Source organism: Tachypleus tridentatus, chromosome 11, assembly GCF_004210375.1.
Source record: "Tachypleus tridentatus isolate NWPU-2018 chromosome 11, ASM421037v1, whole genome shotgun sequence".
NCBI lineage: Eukaryota > Metazoa > Arthropoda > Merostomata > Xiphosura > Limulidae > Tachypleus > Tachypleus tridentatus.
The window spans coordinates 71,030,532-71,046,038 of NC_134835.1; the positions used below are offsets into that span (position 1 = coordinate 71,030,532).

Genomic DNA, 15,507 nt, shown 5'->3' on the forward strand with positions numbered 1-15,507 from the left:
TGAAAGGATATACTATTATTTTCCAGTAAATGGTTTTCACGAGGGTATTTTTGTGCTCAACTGCCTGTTGGCAAAATAATTTTGGTTTAACGGGATCGTCAACAATTTAAAGTGATGATACTGATAAATAGCAGTTTCCTGTCTTCAAATTTTTTTGCAGTATTGAGTTTAATTTGATTCTTTGATCTTATATTTTAAGAACTAAGCCTTAAAGAATGGATCAATAGATTTGATCTGAATTTTATATAAACCACAACTAAATCGACTGTTCTTTAAAAAAGATAATATATGGTAGTTATAAGTGAAGGACTAAAATTTATTTGTTCATAATTTATGATTACTACAGTGTCTCATTCAATCTCCTTCTTTGTCCTCCAGAGGGAGAGCAGTAAGTCTTCAGATATTACATGCTAAAATCAGCGGTTCGATTCCCGTAGGTGGACACATGATGTGGCTTTGATATGAGAAAATACACACTTATCTTTCTTTTGTATGTTGTGTGTAAACAATTTCTCAAAAGCTTGCTAAAGATTTACCAAAATCCACTGCAAGTGTTTTCATGATCACTTCATTTCAACTGAAATAGTTTTTCACGAAACTTTTATTAGTGAGAACCTTATAATTAATTTTATGATAAAAACTGGTCAAAAGTTTAATAGGAAAACTTTATATATATGGCCCGGCATGGTTAGATATGAGCGTTATAATTTGACGGTCCATCTCATTATTCGTTGGTGAAAGAGTAGCCCAAGAGTTGGCTATGAGTGGTAATGACTAGATGCCTTCCCTCTAGTCTTACACTGCTAAATTAGGGATGGCTACCGCAGATAGCCCTCGTGAAGCTTTGCGCGAAATTCAAAAGAAACAAACAAACACTTGCACCCTCTCTTTCGTATCGTTTCTTGTCCTGTATACTTGTTTTGCCATTTTATTTGAACTTCTATTGTCAAAATTTAAAAAATGCTGAATTTATCTTCTAAGTTTTTTATTCCTAAATATTTGATTAGAGAAAGAGCAATTCTTCTACAGTTATCAAACACTTAGGTTTCTATAAATAACATTAGAACACTGCGATATGTTAATATCAGCACAAAACTGGAAACTTGTATACTTATTGTTCAATACGTTTTCTGATTTGGTAATAACATATTCAGTTCTTTCATCATAATTATGCTGAACACCAGCTTGGATGCAGAAAATGTGGATTCATTTTGAAGATTTGATGTAGGAATTACCAAATCTATCACATTTCTTGATGGTTTTTATCAATAAATCAAGCTATATTGGACAGTTTTATCCGGATATTGATAGAACAGAGTTGGTAAAGAGATGAGCAACGCCTAGAAGGTAATTCCAATGCTGTGTCTCTGTACTCTGTGTACCAAAATCAGTAACGCTAAAAATCAATAATGAGCTTTGAAAATGAAAGTAAGATTTTCTAAAAGCTGGACTTACATCGATCATTCTGTCTTTTCTCATTTGTATTGAAGTTTTATTTCGTTTTAACTCATGTCTTTCGAGTTATAACGTATTCTTGTCTCGTGTTGTATTCTTTTGGCTAGGAGTTGCTTTTCAATCTCATCCAAAGGCTATTGCAACACACCACTGTCAATATAGAGTGAGTGAAAGTTTTTGCGTTTCTTATGCAGATTGCCTGCTCGCCTACTGCAGATCGACTTTCCTTCTAAGTTACAAAGATGATCTTTAGTTTTAGAAAGGTATTGTAAAATCAAATTTTGTTATTGCTTGTTTTATGTCCTGTCTCTAAGTTATAAGCAGCCAATTCTCGTAAGTTACATGAATACGAGATAGCCAATAAAATTCTACATGAATAAAACAATTACAGCTGTATGTTTATAAATATGCATAGGATTTTCTTCTACATCAATTTTAAATATTCTGGCTGTGAAACTATATCTGATTGTAATGTAACTAATATTACTTTTTATAAAGCAAGCTACCATTTAAGTGATGAGTATTTCTTATTGAATATACTGTTCCTATGTTTTTATTCATAGCGTTTTGTTTGTTTCTTTGAATTTCGCGCAAAACTACGGGAAGGCTATCTGAGCTACTCTTCTTTAATTTAGCAGTGCAAGACAAGAGGGAAGGCAACTCGTTATCACTACCCACCGCCAACTCTTAGGCTACTCTTTTACCAACGAATAGTGGGATTGACCGTCACATTATAACGTTCCCATAGCTGAAAGGGGAGCATGTTTGGCGCAATGGGGATTCAAACCCGCGACCCTTGGCTTACGAGTCGAACGCCTTAACCCACCTGGCCATGCCGGTCTATAGGAAACAACCAATTGCTTTATTTATACGGAAGTGTTCAAAAAGAAATTTCACAATAAGTGGTCCCCCGCTAGTACAGCGGTAATTATACGGATTTAGAATGCTAAATTCAGGGGTTCGATCCCCTCGGTGGGCTCAGCAGATAGCTCGATGTGGCTTTGCTATGAGAAAACACACATACACACAATATACGACAAAAATAAGTGCATATAATACATGCTACTGATTATTTTCTCAGTGGGCTACAAGCACTAATAATAAAATCACATTAAGTATTAGAACAATTAAATATAGCTACAGACAGAACGGAACGTTTCGGTTATATAACGGGTTCGTTGGCTCAAAATCATCTGAACAACTGTAAAGAATCATCATAATGACTTGCAGGATTGCCCTTCACAAAACATTCCTGAAAAAACTAACTTGTAAAACGTACTTAAATCTATATTACTAAACAGAGTATTCGTCTTGGAGATAAATATGTTTGTTGAAAAATCACTCAATTTACTTTGCTAAACAAGCAGTAAAATTCTTGATTAATTCTGCATAACGTGCATGCCACGTGCCTGAATTTTAAATCGAAGGAGCACGAGACCAAATCAGCCAGTAAAATTTGTGAGATGTAAAGAAATAGCGTAGTAGCGAAAAGAGTGTATGGATATGTAAAGCAAGCATTTTATATAAATATTGCGCTGCTCTGCTTCCCTTAAACAATGCGCAATAGTCGGTGTTAACACAAAGAGAAATCGTTAAGGGTGACTCGCATGTTCCGTTTAATACCTATTTATTTTATACAACAAGAAAAGATCACGAGCAATGCAAACAAAACAGTATTATCATAACAAAATCATCTTCAGCTTATGTAATTAAACTTTTCAGCGTTTTACAATAATTAATTTGACAACATTTATTCATTACCATACAAATGTTTTAATTACAAACTAACAATACACTTATACGGTAACTTAAGAGATTCTGTAGTGTGAACTATTCCTTAGAATTCAAATGGTGAACATGCTTCTAAGATTTATACAATCAGCGTCAATCACCCGTAATGCGTATATTACATAAGGTTTTGTTTGTTTGTTTGTTTTGAATTTCACACAAAGCTACACGAGGGTTATCTGCGCTAACCGTCCCTAATTTAGCAGTATAAGACTAGAGGGAAGGCAAATATTCATCACAACACATTCCCAACTCTTGAGCTATTCTTTTATCAACGAATAGTGGGATTAACCGCTACATTATTACGCCCCCACAGCTGAAAGGGCGAGCATGTTTAGTGTTATGAGGATTCGAACCCGCGACTTTTGGATTATGAGTCGAGTGCCTTAACCACCTAGCCATGCCGGGTTCCTCCATAAGGAGAAAAGTAAGAACAAGCTACCTTTCTCAATGCTTCTTATCGCGTGTGCACTTAATACTGAGCAGTATTTAAAGCTACTTTGTTTATCTACTCATGATATCTAATCACATAGAACTTTTATTACACTGCCTCTTTTATCAAACTTTCTTTGCTGTATCACTTACATTTCTTTATTTATAAGGCTTACATGTTTCATGTTATTCTTACAAAAGCCAAGATTTTATCAAATACACGAAACTAAGGTTAGATCCTATCAGTTGTTTGTATGACGAAGCTAAGACTACTTTATTAGTAGTATCAGGTCATCTTATAAGTAATGTCCGAAAACTTAATACAGAAAGTGCATCATCATTTATGTCTTTGTAGAAGGCTTTAATGACTAAAATATGTAGTAGGACGTATATAAAAATGTTCAGACAAATAAAAGAAACTAACCAAACTACACTTTGTCAGATCAGTGGTGCGCCACGTTCAGGTCGTCCTGTTGAGTTTAATGATGATTTGCTGCTGACTGCACTTGTTGAAGATTGTGCTGTATCAGTTGAAAAACTAGCACAGAAGCGTAATTAAACCATTCAACAGTTCACTGTCATCTGCAACAACTTGGAAAAGTGTCAAAAATTGAAAAATGAGTCCCCTCATGATTTGACAGAAGCCAACCTTAGAACAAGAGTAAACATTTGCACTTATCTGCACTCTCGTGAACGTAACTCAATTTTTTGGACAGGTTAGTGACTGGAGATGAAAAAGATATGTTATAAAAATGTTAAGCGCCACAGACAATGACTCAGTGCAGGTAAACTGGCTAAAGCGCAACTCAAAATGAATCTACAGCCTACGAAAGTCTTGTTAAGCGTTTGGTGGAATATTATTGGTGTGATCCACTTTGAGTTGTTACCACTCAATGTAACGATTACATCAGACTTCTATTGTCAACAGTTAAAGCACTTGAATTTTGCACTGAAAGAAAGGAGGCCTGTTTTGATCAGTCATAAAGATGTTGAGTTACACTAGGATAATGCACGGCCACATACAACAAGGATCACATCTATAAAGATTGAAGAACTAGACTGGAAAAACTTCTACACCTTTTTATTCTCTAGGACTTGCCCCCATCTGATTATCATTTATTCCAAAGTTTGCAGAACTATCTTGATAGAAAAGACACATTCTTTTTTCTCCAAACCTCCAAAATTTTGTAGAAGTGGCATTCAGAAGCTTGAGAATCGTTGACAGAAAGTAATTAATAATAATGGAACATACATTATTGATTAAATAACATTAAAAGCGTTTGAAATCCTTTCTCTTTTTCTGAACCTAAAATCGGACATTACTTATTTGATGAGCTGATAGTTTAGTCGCTCCCTCACACATACCATTTAAGTTTACCTTTTAAAACACATGAAACTGAAATTTTTTTCGATTGTTACGAAATCTACATTTCTATGAAAGACCTGCATAAAAAATATTTAGATATATTTGCTAAAATAATATTTAAAGCTAATATATTCATAAAAGTATAAATCATGAACTACTGCAGAGTTTATTATCTTTTTATTCGAATAAACTTTCATGAACTACTTCTTAAAGTGTAAGTAAAATTTATTACATTACATTTTTGCAATGGTTTTGGTATTATATCTCACAAGCCCCAGAATTAAGGTGAAGTGCTACTAGAGTAGAGTGAGAGTAATGCTGTGAGTGTGTGATAAATATCGTTATACTTGGAGGTGGTCTGATATTCCATTAACATTAAAAACGATAGGGAAAGCTGTGAACCAGGACGGAAAGTAGAGAAGGATGGACAGCTTGGATAATGGACAGTTGTAACTTGGTGGTCCATGGAAGAGACCAAGATTGTGGTGAAGTAGTAAGTTCCTGGATTAATAAATCAAGCATAATAAGCTGATTGACTGGAACAGGATTTGAGACTTGAGATAAGTTTAACAGTTGGGTTTTAACTTGGTTGTGACTTTAAGTTTGGATTACTTTAATTGTAGTTTTAAATGACGCTAAATGTGAAAGCACCTTTTCAGGGTAGGGATAGCATGATGCACGATTCAAGGCGATAATTTTGCTATGAGAAGAAATAGGAGTGTCCCGAGAAATCCCATTTTCACGGCCAGGGCGCAGAATGAAATATCCTGACCGTACTCGGCGGTAGCTGAAAACGATATCAATGTATATTGCAACTATACTGAAAAGAAACTTAAGACAGAGGTGAAAAAGATTGGCTGAAATAATTTTGAAATAGTGGAATATCATAGTTGTAGGAAGCTGGTCCAGGATATTGGTGTAAGACCTGTGGTCCAGTAGTTCCTGGATGTGAAGGAAGATTTTCTAACTATTGAAAGGATGAATGTAAAAAGAAACTTAAATACACAACTACGATTAGCAATGTAATAGTGTTAAACGCCTAAACTGGCTTAGCCATAAGGTCTTTTAAGGTTAAATTAAACTAATAATTAAACAAATTTCACTGAATATTTGTTTTTACGTTTTAGAAAAACAACTACTTTAATAAGAGATATTTAGGAATGGAATTTCAGAACTATATTTCGTCTGTTACAAACCATTGCCTAGAATATTTTTCTTTCAGTGCTATCACTAATCACCTTTGATTAGAAATGTGTAAAGGGTTAATTTAGAACATTTTGTGAAAGAAACAACTACAGTGGTGCGTGTTTTTACTCCAATAAATATTTCTTACTATATGTAAAAATATTTTCAAATATACCTTAAGCTGTCCTGCGAACTGCTGTTGAACAAAGGTATCTTCCAGGCAGCGATTTCTGGAAAGCAAATTAGAGGTGAAAAATCCCACTGTTATAAATCTCTGGTAAAACTCTAAGGAACACGTTACGAGGAACTTAAAATAATATTTAGTTAAGCGTAGTTATGTAGTCTCCATTAAGTATGATGCCTTTACTTTACTGTGGCGTGTATCTAATTATATCAGTTCAATAAAAGACAGTTATGGCGTTGCGAATCTAATTGCGCATAACTGCTTTAATAGCATCCAATGTCTGCTAATATTGTCCAAGCAGGTTGTCTTTGAGAAGAACATAACACGATGAATAAAATGGGCCTCGTATTATCATGTTGCGTGAGACAACTTCCATCTTGATACACCAACTGTTGGCTAGTGTCTTAATGTAATGTATGAACGTATACTTTTCACCTCCTTCGCTAAGCACGTAATTACAGCACATTGCTCAATACGAATGAAATTTACCGTTGCTATTTCGAAATTGTGTTTCACGCTAATAATTTATCGTGGAAATACAAAATGTGATGTTACTGGAAGCGAATGGATATTTACCGATTCACACGATCGTTCTTGGGCAGAAAAATAACAAAACACATGCACAAAAACAACACAAAACGCCTTTCCGCCGAAAAATATTTAACCATGCCACCACTAGCCACTAAGCATTTATAAATATGTACATACATTTAGAGTATTAGAAACATTTATATAAACGATGAATAAAATTGTTGTATAATTTTGTTACCATGCGATTTCTCTTCCACAAACTGTGCAATACCAGATTACAATTACATATTAATAGCTTCGATTGCAATTGTCTGCTATTCAACCAATCAGACAGTGCCACACCAGCATAAGTTTATTATTATCATCAGTCTTTGTTGTTATACAAATGGTTATCCAAAATTGATGGTAGCCTGAATACTGACAGATGCAAACAGAATCTTAATCTCCATGTTCTTCCGTCAGGAACATCCAAAGAATATGGTCAAGCTATATCTGGAATCAGAAAAGAGGCTGACGGAACACTTACAACCATCATTTGGTATACAAGAAGTAATGATATTGATATGATTAATACTACATGGGGTCGTGTGTGGAAACTGAAAAGGACAAGTGGCAAATAGACAGCTTGGCTGAATTGCAGTAAGTAATACAGAAACATTTGAACACAGTCGCAAAACCATATATGGTAAAACTTTTTTGAAACACAAATAATATTTCTCAGACTAAAGCAAATACAATAAATCATTGAACTGTGCAACTAATTTGTCCTCTTTTCGTATTTTCTCTAATAAGAATGACTATACTAATAATAAATTGGCTATTGAAATTTCCCATTGTTTGAGATTCTTGTATGTGTATTCCTGTGCATTTCCACAATTTATTTTGAATACTTTTTAACTAAGCTGCAATCTGGAGTTTCCATCCGACGTACAACCTGGCAAAATATAAAATCTAAGTAATTATTTATTTTGCAAATTCTAACATTGCTATTGCTAAACTGAAAAGTGAGAAATTTGCACTTATACTCTATCTTGTTGCTATGAACAATACTAACGCGTACATTCTTAAGTTATTAAACAATTAAGAACTTTACAATGACTCCCTCTCTTCAGTACTTAATGGTTAACAACGTAACCCTCCAAGATGCTTAAAACTGCAAGAGATATTTTCGAAACGTATTTCGTAATGCCTAAAAAGAACATTATCTTTATTAGCCTTGTAGCCGTGGCGTCCCCAGGTGGCACAGCGGTATTTCTACTAGCTCACACCGCTAGAAACAGGGTTTCGATACCCGTGGTGTACAGAGCACAGATATCCTGTTGTGTAGCTTTGTGCTTAATTCCGAATAAACCAAAACAGTCGTTGCTTTTAACTTTCCATAATTATTAGATAACTCTGATGTTGGGTTTCATAATTAAATCCAGACTTTTGTAAGAACTAGTGAGAATCACGAAAATTGTTTCATAATTTTTCTTATTCTCAGTAAAATTTATAATTTCAGTTGAATAAATATGAAAGACTTATTGTGGTGATATAGTGATAGATTATTTAAATAACCATAGTATTTTAGATTATTAGAGATGAATAAAGGTCTCTACAATAAATCTTGAAACAACTATTTATTCTCTGATGGTATGTATTAAAAATTCATTTCATTTAGTATGTATTTTATGACAAAATTATTAAGTCATTTGAAAAGTTAACTATTTTAAGAAGGCGGTAATGCCACTAACATTATAAACACAAAATTAAAAAGAATAATATTTCTTGGTGATTTCACGCTTTGCCTCTACCTTTCCTTATTAAAAGCAAGTAGAATATATTTTCATCTTCAAACATCTAAAATCATAGTTTCTGCCATAAAGCTGTCTACATTAGGTAAGAGACAATTTATACACAGTATAATGATATTGCTGAACGGGTGCTCATTTGGAAGGCTCAGATATTAGGTTTTAATTTCGCAATATCTCATTCTTACTTAAATTTAAGAACTACTGTGTGAATTGCTTTTATCTTGAGTGTCTTTGGTGTCCTTGGTTTTGTTTTTTATCGAGTCTTTAAATGAAAAAAAATCAATATCCTTCCTGGAACACTAAATTAAAGAAAAAATACAAATGAGGATCGGTAATTCGTTTATCAGTCAACAATGAACTTAAATCTTGAAGGTTTTCTGCCATCAACAACTTACACAATACCTACGGGCGTCATTGAGGAGAGCTCTTAGAGTCTAAGGTAAGGAAATTAAAACCAAAACCAAGCCTTAAATCAGACAAAAACCATAATCTGAATTTTTTTAAAACTAATTTGTAACTTCAAGAAAACTTACAACTCTAAGCCTCAGTTTTTGTTGTTAAGCACAAAAGTTAACAAGTAAAATATTTGTGTTGTGATTTAGTTATAATCACTAACAACCTGAAGCTTTAATTTTTAGGGTTAATTCAAGATTTGAACAGAAGAAAACTAAGAGAAGCCATTTCTATGTCTAATTATCTTATTTTTTAACAAAAATTTTCAAGGTTTAATGTTTAGATGGAAAATCCTTGTTAAAACATAGTTATTTTTCCTGTTTTGTAGAATTTTCAGTTGAATAATGGAATGAGTTCTAATAGAAGAGATAACTAAAAATATACAGTTCACTTAATAGATAAACTAAATCAAAAATTCTACACCTAAACTCTCATTTTGTTTCTGCTGGGTGCTGAAGGCAAGTAGTTGCTGCTAAAGAATTAGAATAGCAACCAGAACTCAACTAAATATAAGTGAAAAATAAAGACGTTTAATTATTTCAAACTAATGAACGTCAAAAGTAAAACATATCACCTGCTCTACATAAGTGACGTGTTTATATAACATGATTTGATTAGATCCGATTGAAAAGTAAAAATGTAACAGCAGACTTTTCTAGTCACGACTGTATGTTATATTACATTATCAAGGTTCCTGGTAAGTATTTGTGTATTTATGTATTTTATTACATATATTAGCCTTGTCAGATTAGTCTTCTGTTACGATACTTATATAGATACATGGCTATAAAAAATCAGTATCAAAAGATATGTTTCATTCCTAGTACAGAACACCTCTTCAATAACACACATTCCATCGTGCCCACTGTGTAGTTTTATTTCCTTGCCCTACGTATATTAAGCTATAAGTCTGGCTATTTGATAGTACTTCACTTTCCGTTTCTCTATATATACATTACTTTTAGATGACGTTTCTCTGCATTGCCAGGTTGAGCTTGTGAGCCATACTATATCTTTTCACACGCTACTTGTACGAAAACACGCAAGAGTTATTACGTACACGTCTTTGACAGCGCATCCATTTAATGGCATAAAAAGTTGGAGAAATAAAAACGTTATTATTTAAATATTACCACAAAAAATGGGGTTCGAAGAAGATGAAAAACAGACTGTTTCCCAATAGTTTAAAAACAAGCACTTGATTTAGCTACTATAAAACACTGACAGTAAGGGTTTTGTAGTTACTACAAAAAACTAGTTTCAGTAACTAGAACGTAATGTGCATACTCCCAATATTTTATATTATCCATAATAAATTTATTTTTACGTACAGATGGCACTTCACTAGTTAAATACAGTATAATAAATCTATCGCATATATCACATGGTAGAAAATATTCGAAATTAGTGACAGATATACTAGCCATCAAGTAGTAGAGCAGAAAAGATGAGTAAATCTAGGATTAATGAGTCGAGCAAAGTTGTTAGGGCACAAACAGACAAATGTTGCTATTCGTGCATAATTCAAATACAAAATAAAGCATTATGCAGTGAAAAAAAAGACAGCCATTCAAATATAAGACAAGGTAATGTGGTCTAAAATTACTTTTAATTAGATTTCTTTTTACAATGAGAACTAACAGAAGTCTCCTTACATGTCCTAATTTATTTTCTGTTATGTAAACAAATTTTACTCGCCGGCCAAATAATTGGTAGCTGCTAAACATAGTATTTTATCTTTACGAACATATCTTAAGTCTTTCTATGCAATTAAATAGTGTAAATTTGATACAAATTTCAATTGTCATTTCACGAAAAACTGAAAAATGTGTAAGAATTAATTTATTATGAGTAGTGTAAATCCAACAGCAAAAAAAACCAACAAAATCATAAACAAAAACACACAGCAATCCTTTCGGAAAATTATATCAATGTTCTGTCACTTATTTCGCCTCCCAGTGGCTCAGCGGTATGTCTGTGGACAACGCTAAAAACCTGGTTTCAATACCCGTGGTGGGCAGAGCGCAGATAGCCCATTGTGTAGCTTTGTGCTTAATTCAAAACAACAACATCACTTATTTCTTGAAAAACATCTATTAGTTCTGTGTGGTAAATGTGACACTGCTTTGGGTTCCTCTTTACCAACGATATGTCATAGCCCCAATTAGGGTTGGTTTTTGAAAGAACTTATTTAAGTGAGCAGGATAAAGATATGTAATTTCAATATATCAGAACTTACTTCCCTGTGGTGTGAAACAAGAAAAAACAAACATTAATGTGCTTATTATCACCTCTCTTATCGTAAATAAATAATTTATGTGAACGAAGAGAAGCTGTGTTTACGAGAGGTTATAGTGAGTTGATGTGTTTAAGAAGAGTAGTAATGTGTGGTAACTCTTTTTATTTCGAGAAGTCAAATCATGGTATTCAAAACAAAAACTCCTCATTAGAATAATATACAAATAGTGCAATGAACACCATTAGAGCATTCGGTAAAAGTAAAGGAAATCGGAACTTATCAGTATCATAAGAACATTATAAAACAACAACAAAAGAGTAATAATAATGCTGAATAACATACAAACTCTGTACTGTTCGTTAAAAGCAGAAAAAAAAATAACACTGAATAAAAATAAGACGCGATCAATGTGTGCACTAATTGCACATAAAGGGAAATATTTCTAATAAGAAATTCTTCAATGGTGCTGTAATAACTACGTAAAATGACCGGTTTTAGAGCAACACGTTAGGTTGCAAAGTACAAATACTATACAAAACCAGAAATCTATTCAAACCGAGATCCATCTGGGCTGTTTCATAACAAAAGTTTTTATTTTGATCCGGACTGTGTGAAATGTCCACTGATTCATTTAATATTTTGATACCACAATGTTGAAATGATCCATTTCTAGAATAACGTGCACACATTTTAAAACAAGGTACTACTCCTTATGCTACCCTCACGAAGTCTTATGTAATGTCATGTGTTCCGGAAACCAATTTTCTGTAATTTATGCGTTTTGATCTTTCTTGAAAAAAAAAAACAGTAACGTTAAAACAACAACAAACAAACTCAGAAATAAAGACATAAGCAAAACATCATATGACTCTAGGCCTAGAGAGTCTTGTAAGGTTGATTAGGTAAAAAACCATAAATACTTGGTTGTTTATATCTAAAAATGCGTGAAAAAAATAATTTCTGCAACAATAATACACATACACACACACATAAATATAAGAAAATTTAAGATAATTCCTTCTTATAACTTCAGAGATGCCAACTGTTTCAAATGACTGAGCGTAATGATTGCAGACAGAGCCCGTTATCATTTGCGGCAACTAGGCCTGACCAATGTCTCTAAGCTGTTTATTATTATATTATTATTGTAACTATTATTATTTATTGCTGCCGTAGATTGCTCATTTATGGCTGTGTTTTGTGTATTTAATAAATGAAAACATAGATATTCGTTATGGAAGTCTGTAACAGTATAAATAGCTCTATCTATTGAAATTTTCTAGATAAGGGTTTCAAAAGCGCTTCAAAGCTATGAACTTATTAAAAGGTAACCAAATGCAGTATCTTTAGAATATATTAAAACACTAGGCAAGTAAATAGAACTCAAGGAATAAAATGTATACGTTCAAGGTACATCTGAACGTTTATATAATTATATCTTTATAATACACTCTTCCTTTTAGGTTATTTGATGTGTCCAAGGCGGGAAATCGAGCCTGTATTTTAGTATTTTAAGTCCTTAAACTTAGCGCTGTTCCACCGGGGATTACACTCTGAAAAATATGTCCATTAAGATGTGAATCCCATAGACAGCAATATTTACTCATTAAATAACCATAAAAATGCTTAGACGAGGGAATTAGTCTGTTTTTATTGTTTTGTATATTATGTTTATTTTGTTTGCTCTCTTTAAAACATTTTGAGTTTGACCGATATAAAGCTAAGCACATATTATACAAGTCAAGACATAAATACAATTATGAGAATTACAACAGAAATTTCCATTAACATTTAGTCTCTTTAAGTGTTACAATTAAAATCACACAATTGACATCTGATGCCCATGTGGTTCGGGCGCTCGACTAGCAATATGAGGGTCTGAAGTTCGGATCCCTGTCACATCGAACATGCTCGCCCTTTCAGCTGTGAAGGCGCTATTATGTGATGGTCAATCCCACTATAGGTTGGTAAAAGAGTAGACCAAGAGTTGGCGGGAGGTAGTGATGAATAGTTGCCTTCCCTCTAGTCTTAGACTGCTAAATTAGAGACGACTAGCGCAGCTAGTCCTTGTGTAGATTTGTGCGAATTTCAAAAGAAACAAACAAGGCTTTTCTAGGATAAAAAGACTGATATTCACATATTTTGTCGTCAAAACAAATAATAACCTATCTACATATATGTATTTATATTAATTATTTCACTTTAAAGGTAACCCATCTGCCTAGATTCATTATAAGCTGACTTATATACGTTTTGTTCTTAAAAATCCAATAAATAGATCAGCACAAGCAGGTGAGATTTTTTTGTTTCCAGTGCTGTTCCTCTTATTTCATAGTAATCACGTCATAGAGAAAGTAATTCGTAAATAGAAGTAACTGAGCTCCCTACATTACAAAATCCCCAAAGAAACGTCAGTCTAAACAATGTGGATAATTGTCTAGTTTCCCTTGGGGTTAGGGTTAGACTACAGAAAAACAATGCTAAACTCCGGGGTTTGATTCACCCACAATGCTAAACATAATATATATTTTTATTAATTACTTCTCAAATACTTAGACAAAAAAGGCTGTTTATATTTTATAAAATTAGAAAAAAAAAGACATCATTCGATACGGCGATAAACGAAGTTAACTCTAAAACATCAAACGACGACACACTGTCTTTCGAAACTGAATTCTTGTGTTACTTTGCGCTATATGGGACGAAAACAACAACAACAAGGTAGCTGTCTAAATATGCTGTTAAAGCCATTGATATAAATCGTGATCAGTAATATATATATACAAAGAAACTACATTAGAAATTAACAAATGAGTGTTATTAGTAACATTTCTAGGAAATGTCGTAAGAAAAACCAAGTCCTTTCTAATATAATTGTGTATCGATTTAAGAAAGTGTTTAAAAAGTTCATATATAAGGCATTTAAACAGTGAGAACAACAAAAGCTGTCTGCCATAAAAGCGCATTCTTCAACAGAGAAATGAATTTGGAATTTTAAGTATTGAAATTTTATTTTCGAACACATTTTGATATTATTTCAAACTTATGAATTTTACGAATAGTGTAAGCTTTGTTAAATTTGGGAGTAAAATCTATTAACAATGTCTAGTTCTTATCATTCAAATTGAAAAAAATAATTCTGTGAATGATCCAATGCCTTTTATCATATTCAAAACACGATCTTCGTCAGTTGTTTAATAAGCATATGTTTCTGTACTGTATTATTATAAAAGACTTTTGTTTTACTGACTCATTTGAATTATCAGATCACGATAACTCTCCAGTGGCACAGAGGTGTGTATCTGTGAACTTACACTGTTAGAATCTGAGATTCGATACCCGTGGAGGGGAGAACACAGACAGTCCCTTGTGTAACTTTATGTTTAATAACAAATAGCAGATCACGATCTTTGTCAGCTATTTCGTGAATATTTGTTTATTATAGATGCTTTTGTACTATGTTATGATGAAAGGTTATCGTCATAATGACTATTGTATTTTTTTCTTATCCGTCTCTTCAACTCTTTATTTATGAAAGAGTTTTCGGTATTCTCGAATGTCTTATGTTTTCTTTTCTATACTTATTAAAAGCATTAATAAAAACGAATGAAAATTTGAATGTTTTCCATGAACTGCGTAGTCTTTCTGAAAATAAAGTTTGGTAAATAATTTTTAGTGGCATTCTTTTCAACCGTTTTATTTCGAAATCCATTTCTCTGTGAAAAACAAAAGAATGGCATGTCATTTTCCGTTTACAGGAATTTTTGTTAAAATCAAAATTTTGAGGTTACTTAAGTTTCTCGACTAAGAACTGTTTTTCAAACTGTCTGATAGTATTTCATTACTAAGGCTTTCATTACTGATGGCTTCTTTCATATTTTAGGTTTTTCAAGTATAAGGACATTTTTATATCTAAATAAAAACTTTTCGTGTGATTAAAAGTGCAGTTACTTGGTTTGTAATATTGAGATTCACGACTCTCGATAGAGTGTTTATCTAAAAGAGGTTCTGTTATATTGTTCAATTGCGATTTTCGATGTAAATTCCGTTTTCCATATCAATGTGTATTTTTCTTGTAGCA

The 15,507-nt window shown here is 32.9% G+C and overlaps 1 protein-coding gene across 3 annotated transcripts in view; it reads right to left on the reverse strand.

The window, feature by feature from the left end:
• Positions 1 to 15,507, reverse strand: part of LOC143232418 (neuroligin-4, X-linked-like) — a 135,413-nt gene that overhangs the window by 84,735 nt on the left and 35,171 nt on the right. Inside the window, exon 1 of one of the 3 annotated variants that reach the window (XM_076467866.1) lies at positions 4,100 to 4,534. The exons of the other annotated variants lie outside the window; for them this stretch is intronic. The gene's annotated coding sequence lies outside the window, so the exon portion shown is untranslated. Of the gene's footprint in view, positions 1 to 4,099; positions 4,535 to 15,507 lie in introns of those variants that run through there. 3 annotated transcript variants of the gene reach the window in all.